Source organism: Phoca vitulina, unplaced genomic scaffold, assembly GCF_004348235.1.
Source record: "Phoca vitulina isolate PV1807 unplaced genomic scaffold, GSC_HSeal_1.0 scaffold45, whole genome shotgun sequence".
Classification (NCBI taxonomy): domain Eukaryota; kingdom Metazoa; phylum Chordata; class Mammalia; order Carnivora; family Phocidae; genus Phoca; species Phoca vitulina.
The window spans coordinates 8,971,311-8,984,161 of record NW_022589748.1 but is presented as its reverse complement, the minus strand read 5'-3'; the positions used below and the strand labels follow the sequence as shown (position 1 = coordinate 8,984,161).

Genomic DNA, 12,851 nt, shown 5'->3' with positions numbered 1-12,851 from the left:
AGTATACTTGGTATATATATATATATAAGTGGTAATTGAGTATTTCTAGGGGGAAAGAAACCCAAGTACAATAATGTGAAAAAAACTATTAATTTCTGCTATGTTCATATTTCATATATGTTTAATAATTTCAAATAAAATATTTGTACTGAATAAAATCTGTCAGCTACTCATGGTCTCTGGATCGCACCTGTACTAACACTTGTGGTCATGAGGTGGCAGTGTAGACACAAACCACATTAAAAAAAAAAAAAATGTCCAGAGGAAGCTAATGGGTGGTCACAGATACATGTAAGAATCACAAAGTAATCTTGCCTGACAAGCCGTAACTATACAAGCAGATTATAATATGCTTCATTGTTGTTCTTCTGGAATAATGTTAAATAGCACATGTGAGCCAAATACAATGCAGTATAATAAAAACATTAGCAAATTATTTGCAAAGTTTTAATCATAATTGGCTAGTAAGAAGTAATACAGGTAACACTAGTAGTGTTCCTGAAAAATTTCCTATAGATCACAGTTTTATAAGCTAATATATTGACTGATAATTAACTGTGTTAGGATCATGTACTTTTTATTTTTTTTAAAGATTTTATTTATTTATTTGAGAGAGAATGAGAGAGAGAGAGAGAGCACGAGAGGGGGTAGGGTCAGAGAGAGAAGCCGACTTCCCCACTGAGCAGGGAGCCTGATGCGGGACTCGATTCCGGGACTCCAGGATCATGACCCGAGCCGAAGGCAGTCACCTAACCAACTGAGCCACCCAGGCGCCCTAGAATCACGTACTTTTTAAAAATTATTCAATGCTAGGGGCGCCTGGGTGGCTCAGATGGTTAAGCGTCTGCCTTCGGCTCAGGTCGTGATCCCGGGGTCCTGGGATCGAGCCCCACATCGGGCTCCTGACTCAGCGGGGAGCCTGCTTCTCCCTCTCCCTCTGCCTCTCTCCCTGCTCATGCTTTCTCTCTCTCTCTCTGTGTCTCAAATGAATAAATAAAATATTTTTAAAAAATAAAATAAATAAAAATTATTCAGTGCTAATAAAATAGAGTAAGTTGGAACAATCACTCCAGAAAACAATATGATATCATTTAATAACACTGAACATGCACATTTTCTATGACCCAGCAATTCCACCTCTGGAATGCACTCAGAAGAAACTCTTGCCCATGAGTAGTAGGAGTCACATATAAGAATGTTCACAACAATACTGTATACATATAAATAGTCATTGACCAGAAACTTAAAAAAGAGAGTATCATTTAATATCATAAATGATAACTAACAACATAAAATTCAGGATGGTAGTTATCTCTGGATACAGGAAAGAAAATGAGACTGGGAAGAAATTATAGATTTCTTTAATGGCAGTGATTATATAGATTTTTTTATATCTGTGTGTATATATAAAATATTTTATGATACATGTGATATTTGTATATCAATACATTAAATACCAATACACTGAAATATCATAAATGTTTTAAAAGAATATAGTTAAAGAAAAATACAACTTAATGTAAACATTCACATTCAAAATAAGTCACACCATGGAAATATGTCTATGATGTGTCCTGTGAGTGAGGCAGACTGCAGAACAATATATATTCGTCAATTCCTATTTCTGAAAGAAGAAAACTCTGTGTATGTCAATAGTAATTCTGGCAAGCAATTAATTCTGGGGAGTAAAAGGAATGAAGAATTTACCTTTCTCATTGATTTGGTTTCATATTGGTTGAGATTAGTTTAAAAACATTTTTTACTTTTGTAATGATTTGTGAATCAATTAAAACTAAATGCTTTAGGAGTAGGGGGAGGGTGAAATAGGTAAAGGTGGCCAAAAGGTACAAATTTCCAGCTATAAATAAATAAGTTATGGGTATGTAATTAAAATGAGAAAAACTCAGTTTTTTCCTTCCCATGTAGGAAGCAAAACCCAATTCTTTCCTCCTGTGTTGTCTTTTACTACTGACACAAAACACTTCACTTCTGTGGAAGTTTTACCCCAGATCAAATCATTCTCTGCAACACCAGCTGCATATCCTATTATCCTATCATTTAACTCAGTTGTTTTTATTTAAGAGAGAGAGAGAGTGAGAGAGAGCATGAGAGGGGAGAGGGAGAAGCAGACTCCCCGCCGAGAAGGGAGCCCGATGCGGGACTCGATCCCAGGACTCTGGGATCATGACCTGAGCCGAAGGCAGTCGCTTAACCACTGAGCCACCCAGGCGCCCTAATTTAACTCAGTTCTGACACTATCTTCTTAAAGCATAATATCCCACAGGTTAAGGGCTCAGTCCCACAAGGCTGCCCCCCTCCACACACACACTTCAGATACCAGTGGATGATAAATCTGTGCTTCTGACCAACTGGCTATAGATCAGAGGTTCCGGTGACCCCCTCCTTAGGTTTAACTGATTTGCTAGAGTGGCTCACAGAACTCAAGAAATACTTACATTTACCAGCTTACTACAGGATACAGATGGGCAACCAAATGAAGAGATACACATAGGGTGAAGTCTGGGAGAGTCCCAAGTGCAGGAGCTTCAGTCCCCATGAAGCTGGGGTGTATCACCCTCCCCATGTGGATGTGTTCACCAACCTGGAAGCTCTTTGAACCCCATACTTTTGGGATCTTATGGAGTGTTCATCACATAGGCATGATCGATCATTAACTCCATTTTCAGCCCATCTCTCTTCTCAAGAGAATGGGGGGCAGGGCTGAAATTTCCAAGCTTCTAGTCATGGACTGGTCTTTCTGGTGACTAGGTCTCATCCAGAAGCCCACCCAGAGTTGCTCTATTAGAACAAAAGACGCTCAGGGCACCTGGGTGGCTCAGTCAGTTGGGCATCTGCCTTCAGCTCAGGTCATGAGCCCAGGGTCCTGGGATTGAGCACCCGGAGGGCACCCTGCTCAGCAGGGAGTCTGCTTGTCCTTCTCCCTCTGCCACCCTCCCCTGCTGCTCATGCTCTCTCTCACTCTCTCTCACACATGAATAAATAAAAAAATGTGTTTTTTTGATTTTATTTATTTATTTTTTGACAGAGAGAGAGACAGTGAGAGAGGGAACACAAGCAGGGGGCGTGGGAGAGGGAGAAGCAGGATTCCCATGGAGCAGGGAGCCCGATGCGGGGCTCAATCCCAGGATCCCGGGATCATGACCCAACCTGAAGGCAGACACTTAACAACTGAGCCCCTAAATAAAAAATCTTAAGAAAAACAACTGAGCCTCAGGTGCCCCTAAATAAAAAATCTTAAGAAAAAAAAAGAACGAAAGACACTCTTATTACCCAGGAAATTATAAGCGTTTTAGGAACTCTGTGTCAGGAAGAGAAGTCAAAGACCAATATTAAAACAAGAGATGCTTCCGGCATTCCTATCACTTAGGAAATAACAAGAGTTCTGACCTCTGTGCCAGGAACCAGGGGCAAACCAATATATATTTTCTATTATTTCACTGTAACGTACAACATGGTTGCAGAGTTAATGATACTGTATTGCATATTTGACAGTTGCTAAAAGAGTAGGTCTTGGGCACCTGGATGGCTCAGTCGGTTAAGTGTATGCCTTTGGCTCAGGGCATGATCCCAGGATCCTGGGATCGAGTCCCACATTGGGCTCCCTGCTCAACAGGGATCTGCTTCTCTCTCTACCCCTCCCCCCTGCTCATGATCTTTCTCTCTCTCACACTCTCTCTTTCTTTCTCAAATAAATAAACAAAATTTTTTAAAAAGAGTAGATCTTAAAAGTTCTCATCATAAGAAAAAAATTGTAACTATGTATGGTGATGGATATTAACTAGACTTACCATGATCATTTCACCATACATGCAAATATCAAATCATTATGTTGTACACTTGAAACTAATATAAGGTTATATGTCAACTATACCACAGTAAAAAATAAATAATAAAACAAAATCTAAAACGAATGAATAAATAAATAAATGCCTCAAATTGCTAAGTCAAATGATTACATATTCAAAAAGTTATCTAAAGTTGCTAACTGATCTCAGCCAATTGTGAATTCCTGTTATCCACATTCCCAGCTCTCCTTCAACTTAGGGTGACCATGCATTCCTGATTTGATTAGTGAGATTCATACAGAAACATGCTGAGGAGTTTGCTGGGGAAGCTTTTGCTTTCCCAATATGAGGAGAATAACATCTCTGGCCTACTCCCTTTCTATTTCCTCCAACCTCTAATATTAATGAGATGAATGGAGGTACAGCAGTCATCTTGCAACCATGAAGAAAAACCAAAAGAATGACAGCAACCCAACTCTGAAATGATTGCACCATGGTTCCCAATACCAGCAGCCACCCATCTTTAGATTTCCTTTTTTAAAAAAAATCCTATTTGTTTAAGCCAGTGCAGGTGAGCCCTCTGTTATCTATAGGTGGAAGGCTAAAGGAGGCTGAAGAGAGATTTCAGCTGCTGTCCACCACAGAGTAACAGAGTTTGTCATTTGAATCTTGTCAAAGTAGAGGGGTTTGGTACACATCTTAGGCTTTCCACTAAAACCCCAGAAGGACCACAGTTTAGGAGTAAACATTATGTCCCAGAACAAAGTATTTGCTCTAAAACTGAGAGCTAAGGATGAAACTAAGGGACCAAGTCTTCAAAGGGTTTGCTTGAGAGGTCAGGAGGGGACAGTGGGACAGACATAGGTGTTGGGCTCAGCCTAGGGAGTTTAGCCCAGAGTGGCCGAGCTTCCAGAGTGTCTCCCAGATGCTTTGTGAAGCCCTCTCAGGGCCAGCTGGTGACCTAACAAAGTAAAATATCAAGAGACCACAAGTACAAAGCAATCAACTAGTATTTTAACTTCCTGGTAGAACAAATGTACGCATTCTTTAGAAAAAGATAGTGGAAACTAAGTCCCGAAAATACTCAATCCAAAATATCCAAAATGTCCAATACCCAATCAAAAATTAAGACTTTCTAAGAAACAGGAAAATGTAACTCACAATCAAGGGGGGAAAGGCAATCAATATAATAGACCCCAAGATAACAGAGATGTTACAATTCCCATACAAGATTTTAAAGCAATGAAGCTAAAAACTAAATATATTCAAAGACCTAAAGGAAAAAATTGTCACATTGATTGCCCAGATGAGAAATCTCAGGAGGAAATGGAAGCTTTTTAAATGGAAAATATAGAACTAAAAATTAAACATACTAAATAAAAATTTACTGGATTGATTTAACAGCATATAGAAGACTACAAAGGAAAAGGTCAGTAAACTTGCAGATAGATCAATAAAGAACCAAGGTGGGGGGTGGGGGGGAGGGTACAGAAAAAGAAGAGCAAAGCAAACCCAAAGCAAGCAGAGGAAAGAAATAACAGATATTAGAGCAAAAATGAATGAAATTGAAAACAAAAAATACAGAAAATCTATAAAACCAAAAGCTGGTTCTTTGAAAAGATCAATAAAATTGACAAGCCTCTAGCAATATTGACCAAAAAAAGACACAAATTTCCAGTGTAGGAATGAAAGAGGAGATATCACTGTAGACCTTACAGATACTAAAAGGATAGTAAGGAAATACTCAGAACATATTATACACATAAATTCAACTTTGATGAAATGGACCAATTCCTTTGAAAACCACAAGCTACCAAACTCAACCAATAGGAAAAATATATAATCTGGATATTCCTATATTAATTAAAGAAATTTAATCTGCAGGGTTTTTAAAGAACCTTTTGAAAAAAAATTTCCAGGCCAAGATGGTTTCACTGGAGAATTCTATCAAACATTTAAGGAAGAATTAACATCTATTTTACACACTCTCTTCTAGAAAATAAAAAAGGAGGAAATACTTTCCAATTCATTTCATGAGGCCTATATTACTTGATACTAAAAGTAGACAAAGGTAGTACCAAAAAAAGGAGAGAGTGAAGCAAGAAAAGGAAAGGAAAGGAAAGGAAAAAGGAAAAGAAAGAAAGAAAAGAGAAGAAAGCCATAGATTGGTATCTCAGGAACTGAGGCACAAAAGTTCTCAAAAAAATATTAGCAAATCAAATCCAGCAATGAATAAAAAGAACTATACACCATGACCAAGTGGTATTTATTTCAAATATGCAAGCCTGGTTCAACATTAGAAAATCAATCAACATAACACACTATATTAACAATATAAAAAAAACACATCTTATTAACCAATGCAGAAAAATTATTTGACAAAATTCAACATTAATTCATGATAAAAGCTCTCAGCAAACTAGGCATAGAAGGAAACTTCCTCATTCTGATGAAAGGCATCTACATAAAACCTAGAGATATCCTCATACTTAATTAAGAAAATCTGAATGCTTTCTCCCTAAGATGGGGAATAAGGCAAGGATGTCCATTCTCACCACCATTCCTATTTAACATTATATTGCACTAGGCAGTGCAATAAGGCAAGAAAAAGAATAAAACTGTCCTTTTTTTCAGATGATATGATTATCTACATAGAAAATCCCAAGGGATTAAAAAAAAATCTCCTACAGCTAAAAAGTTTAGTAAGGTTACAGGATAATAGGATATGTGGTCAGCACACAAAAGTCAACATACTAGCAACGAAGAATTTGAAAAAAGAATTAAAAAACAAGACCAATTATAATAGCTTTTTAAAAAGGAAATACTGAGGTATAAATTGAATAAAGTTAATAAAACATGTCCAGAACTGTAGGCTGAAAATTTTTAAATATTGATGAAAAATTTGAAGACCTAAATAGATAGACATGCCATATTCACAAGTTGGAATATTCAATACACTAAAGAAATCAACTTTCTTCATATTGATCTATAGATTTCTTGCAATTCCAATCAAATCCCCAGCATATTCTTACAGATATAGACAAGCTGATTCTAAGTTTAAATAAATAGGGGGGAGGGGCGCCTGGGTGGCTCAGTCGTTAAGCGTCTGCCTTCGGCTCAGGTCATGATCCTAGGGTCCTGGGATTGAGCCCCGCATCGGGCTCCCTGCTCGGCGGGAAGCCTGCTTCTCCCTCTCCCTCTCCCACTCCCCCTGCTTGTGTTCCCTCTCTCGCTGTGTCTCTCTCTGTCAAATAAATAAATAAAATCTTTAAAAAATAAATAAATAAATAAATAAATAAATAGGGGGGGAAAAAGGCTAGATTAGCTGTAACAATTTTGAAGAAAAGGGATAAATTTGAAGGAATCACAGTACCTGATTTTAAGATTTATAATAAAGCTACAGTAAGGTATTAGAAAAGGTTAGGCACATACATCAAGGGTGCAGAATAGAATCCAGAAACAGACTCAAACAAATATCACCAATTGATTTTTTTTACAAAGGTGTTAAGGCAAGTCAGTGGAGAAAGGATATCTTTTTTAATGAATGGTATTGGAACAATCGGAATTTAATATGCTCAGAAAAAAAAAAAAAAGCAAATGAACCTCCAGGATCTAAAGTTCACACTTCCTTTAAAAATTAACTCAGATGGGCACCTGGGTGGCTCAGTCATCAAGCGTCTGCCTCTCTGCTCAGGTCATGATCCCAGGATCCTGGGATGGAGCCCTGCATCGGGCTCCCTGCTCGGCGGGAAGCCTGCTTCTCCCTCTCCCACTCCCCCTGCTTGTGTTTCCTCTCTTGCTGTGTCTCTCTCTGTCAAATAAATAAATTAGATCTTTTAAAAAAATTTAAAAATTAAAAAAATTTTAAAAATAAAAATTAATTCAGAATGTATCATAAATCTAAATAAAAACACTGAACTATAAAACTTTTAGGGAAAAAAATGTAGGAGAAAATCTTATGACCTGGGGTTAGGCAAATAGTTCTTAGACAATACTAAAATCCCAGTCTAGAAAAGAAGAAAAAAATAATAATAATGGACTTTATCAATATTAAAAGCTTATGCTCTGTGATTGTTTAATGAGTAGAGAATTTCAGATCTACAAAATAAAAAATTCTATATATCTATTACCCACAACAATGTGAATATACTTAGTACTACTGAATTATATATGAAGTTCCAAAAAGAATGATTAAATAAATTATATATTTCAGAGTCAATGAAATATGGTCTCATCAATAATGCTGTGTAGGATACATGGTCACCCATACCTATGTGTATAGGATACCCCCACTGATAAAGATGTTCATATTTACTAAATGAAAAAGTTAAGTTACATAAGGACATAGTTAAATTCAGTAACACCATCAATCCACTAGATATAATCGACACCTATAGACTATTTCACCCAACAACAGAACATTCTTCTTAAGTTCACATGTAAATTCACCAAGATAGACCACATTCTACACCAAAAATGTACCTTAACAAATATGAAACAATAGAAATCATACAATATCTGCTTTCAGACCACAGTGAAATTAAACTAGAAATCAATGACAGAAAGATAATTGGAATCCCCAAAAATGTGGCAATTAAACAACACTTCTAAACAACACATGGGTCAAAGAAGAACTCTCAAGAGAATTTTAAAAATATTTTTTTTTTTTTAAAGATTTTATTTATTTAATTGACAGAGAGAGAGAGAGACAGCGAGAGAGGGAACACAAGCAGGGGGAGTGGGAGAGGGAGAAGCAGGCTTCCCGCTGAGCAGGGAGCCCGATGCGGGGCTCGATCCCAGGACCCTGAGATCATGACCTGAGCCGAAGGCAGACGCTTAACGACTGAGCCACCCAGGCGCCCCATTTTAAAAATATTTTTAATTAAATGCAAATGAAAACACAACTGATCAAAATATATGGGATACAGTAAAAACAGTGCTTAGAGGGAAATTTATAGTATTGAATGCTATATTAGAATAGAAAAATAAGATCTACCTTAAGTTTCTACCTTAAGAAGCTAGGGGAAAAAAGAGCAAATTAGATTGACAGTAAGGAGAAGAAACAAAAATTAGAGCAGAGATCAATGAAATTGAAAACAGGAAATCAATAGAGAAAAGCAACAAAATCAAAAGCTGGTTCTTTGAAAAGATCAATAAAGTTATTAAGACTCTAGTCAGGCTAACTAAAAGAGAGAGGAGACACAAATTACAAATATCAGAAATGAAAGCAGGGACATCAGTACAGATCCCGTGACAACTAAAATGATAATATAGAAATATTATGGGGATGCCTGGGTGGCTCAGTTGGTTAAGTGTCTGACTCTTGATTTCGGCTCAGGTCATGATCTCAGGGTCGTGAGATGGAGCCCCAAACAGGGCTCCGTGCTGGGCATGGAGCCTGCTTAGGATTCTCTCTCTCCCTCTCCCTCTGCCCCTCCCCTACCCCACCCCCCCCCCCCACCTCCCCCCCCCCCCTCAAAAAAAAAAAAAACAAAAAAAACTAATGAACACCTCTATAAACACAAATTTGATAACTAGATGAAATTGACCAATTCCTAGAAAAACACATCCAGCAAAACTCACAGGAGAAGACAATTTGAATAGGCCTATATCTATTAAGGAAATTGAACCAATAACTGATAATTTTCTAAAACCAAAGACCAGGCCCAAATGGGGATAACTGGTCTACCAAACATTTAGAGAAGAAATTATACCAATTCACTGCAATCTCTTTCAGAGGTTAGAAGAAGTAGGAATACTTACTTCCACTCATTCTATGAGGTAAGTATTACCCTAATATCAAAAACAAAGACATTACAAGAAAAGACAACTATAGAACAATATCTCTCATGAACCCAGATGCAAAATTTCTCAACAAAATATTAGCAAGTCAAACCCAACAACATATAAAAAGAATTATATACCACAACCAAGTGGGATTTATCCAAGGTATTCAAGGTTAGTTCAACATTTGAAAATCACTTAATGTAATCATCACATCAACAGGCTAAAAAATAAAAATCACATGATCATTTCAATAGATGCAGAAAATACAACAAATAAAATACAAACACAACAATACTCATTCATGATAAAAATTCTCTGTAAACTAGGAATAAAAGAGAACTTCCACAATCTGATAAAGAATAGCTACAAAAAAATTTAAGACACCCTACAGTTAACATTATACTTAATGGTGTGAGAAACCAGTTTTCCTATTAAGATCAGGAACAAGGCAAAGATGTTACCACTCACCACTCCTTTTCAACATTGTACTAGAAGTCCTAACTAATACAATAAAACAAGAAAAGGATATAAAAGGTATACTGATCAGAAAGGAAGAAATAAAATTGTCTTTGTTTAGAAATGGCATGTTCATCTAATAGAAAATCTGACAAAAATCGACAAAAAAAACTAATAAGTAGTTAGAGCAAGGTTGCTGGATACAAGGCTAATATATAAAAGTCATCTCTTGCCTATATGCTAGCTATGAACAAGGAGAATTTGAAATTTTAAAAAATGCCATTTACATTAGCACTCCCCAAAATGAAATACTTAGGTATTAGTCTAACAAAATACGTACAAGATCTATATGAGCAGAACTACAAAACCGATATATAAAATCAAACAAGTACTAAATAATGGAGAAATATTCCATGTTCACAAATACGAAGACTCAATATTGTCAACATGTCAGTCCTTCCCAACTTATTTATAGATTCAGTGCAATACCACTCAAAACCCCATGTTATTTTGTGGGTATAAACTAACTGATTCTAAACTTTACATGAAGAACCAAAAGACCAGAATAAGCAACACAATATTGAAGGAAAAGAACAAAGTAGTAGGACTGCTTTAAGACTTTAAGACTTACTATAAACCTACTAATAACCAAGACAGTATGGCATTGGTGAAAGATAGACAAATAGATCAGTGAAAAAGAATAGAGAGCCCAGAAATAGACCCAGATTAATACAGTCAACTGATCCTCAACAAAGGAGCTAAGGCAATATAATGGAGCAAAGACAGTCTTTTCAACAAATGGTGCTAGAACAACTGGACATCCACATGCAAAAAGTAATGAATCTAGATACAGGCTTTACACCCGTCACAAAAATTAACTCAAAATGGATCACAGACCTAAATGTAAAATGCAAAACTATAACACTCCTAGAAGATAACATAAGAGGGGTACCTGGGTGGCTCAGTTGGTTAAGCGTCTGCCTTCGGCTCAGGTCATGATCCCAGGGTCCTGGGATGGAGCCCCATGTCGGGCTCCCGGCTCACTGGGGAGCCTGCTTCTCCCTCTCCCTCTGCTGCTCCCCTGCTTGTGCTTTCTCGCTCTGTCAAATAAATAAATAAAATCTTAAAAAAAAAAAAAAGATAACATAAGAGAAAACTTACATGACCTTAAGAATGGCAATGACTGTTTAGATACAACACCAAAGGCATAATCCATGAAAGAAATACTTAATGCTCATTAAAGCTGAATTTCATTAAAATTAAAAACTTCTACTCTGTGAAAGACAATGTCAAGGGAATGAGAAGACAAACCACAGAGTAGGAGAAAATATTTGCAAAAGATATATCAGATAAAGAGTTGTTATCCAAAATATACAAAGAAGTCCTAAGAGTTAACAATAAGAAAAACAATCCAATTTAAAAATGGGCCAAAAATAAATAAGAAATAAATTTAAAAGTGGGTCAAAGATCTTAACAGATACCTCACCAAAAGAAGATATACAGATGACAAAAAAGCATATGAAAAGATGCTCCACATCATATATCATCAGGGAAATGCAAATTACGAGATATGAGTAAACACCTATTAGAAAAATTCGAACACTTAACAACACCAAATGTGGCAAAGGTGTGCAAACACAGTAAGTTTCATTCATTGCTGGGAGAAATGCAAACGGTACAGCTATTTTAGAAGACAGGCAGTTTCTTAAAAAACTAAACATGCTCTTATCATACAACCTAGCAATTGTACTCCCTGGTATTTACCCAAATGAGTTAAAAATTTATGTCCACACAAAAATCTGCACACGGATGTTTATAGCAGCTTTATTCATTCATAATTGCCAAAACTTAGAAGCAACCAAGATGTCCTTCAATAGGTGATTGGGTAAGGGTGCACCTGGCTGGCTGTCAGTAGGCATGAAACTCCTGATCTTGGGGTCATGAGTTCAAGCCCCACACTGGGTATAGAGCTTACTTTTAAAAAATTAAAATAAACGGGTGAATGGATAAATAAACTGTGTGTGGTACATGCAGACAAAATATTAATTACTCAGTGCTAAAAAGAAATGAGGTATTGAGCCTAAAAAGACATGGAGGAAGCTTAAGTGCATATTAATAAGTGAAAGAAGCCAATCTGAAAAGGTTATATACTATATGATTCCAACTATATGACATTCTGGAAAAGGCAAAACAATGGAAAAGGTGAAAAGGTCAGTAGTTGCTAGGGTTTGCAGGGGGTGGTATGGGGTAGGAGGATAAATTGAATAGGCAGACCACAGAGGATTTTTAGGGCAGTGAAGATACTCTGTGTGACACTATAATGATAGATACATGTCATTGCATATTTGTACAAACCCAAAGAATGTACAACACCAAGAGTGAACTCTAATATAAACTATGAACCTGAGTGATTAGGATGCATAGGCTCATCAACTGTAACAAATGTACCATTCTGGAGAGGGACATTGGTAATGGGGGAGGTTCTGCATGCATGGGGGCAAAGGGTATATAGAAACTGGACCTTCCTCTCAATTTTTCTCTGGACCTAAAACTGCTCTAAAAATATAAAGTCTTTAAATATTAAAAAAGTAAGCCATAGTAAAATTAAAACCATTCTGAGTATATACAATAAAGGGAAGTTAAGACTAAATAGTTAAGACTAAATAGTTAGATATTTAATGGAAGAACTGAGAAGCCTAACAGGGTATGGTAAAGCAGCTCAGAGATTAACAATTGCAAGAAGCCTTTACCAACTCTGGGGAAGCGGTATTACTAGGCACAGGATTATCCGGTAGAGCTGGA

General features: G+C 36.7%; 1 protein-coding gene across 2 annotated transcripts in view; it reads right to left on the bottom strand.

Annotated features, from left to right (window-relative positions):
- PSPH (phosphoserine phosphatase) overlaps positions 1-11,044 on the bottom strand; it is a 29,796-nt gene extending 18,752 nt beyond the window's left edge. The window contains exon 1 of one of the 2 annotated variants that reach the window (XM_032431045.1): positions 11,002-11,044. The gene's annotated coding sequence lies outside the window, so the exon portion shown is untranslated. The remainder of the gene's footprint in view (positions 1-11,001) is intronic. The other variant, XM_032431042.1, reaches the window with a different exon arrangement.
- Between the last annotated feature and the right edge of the window lie 1,807 nt (positions 11,045-12,851).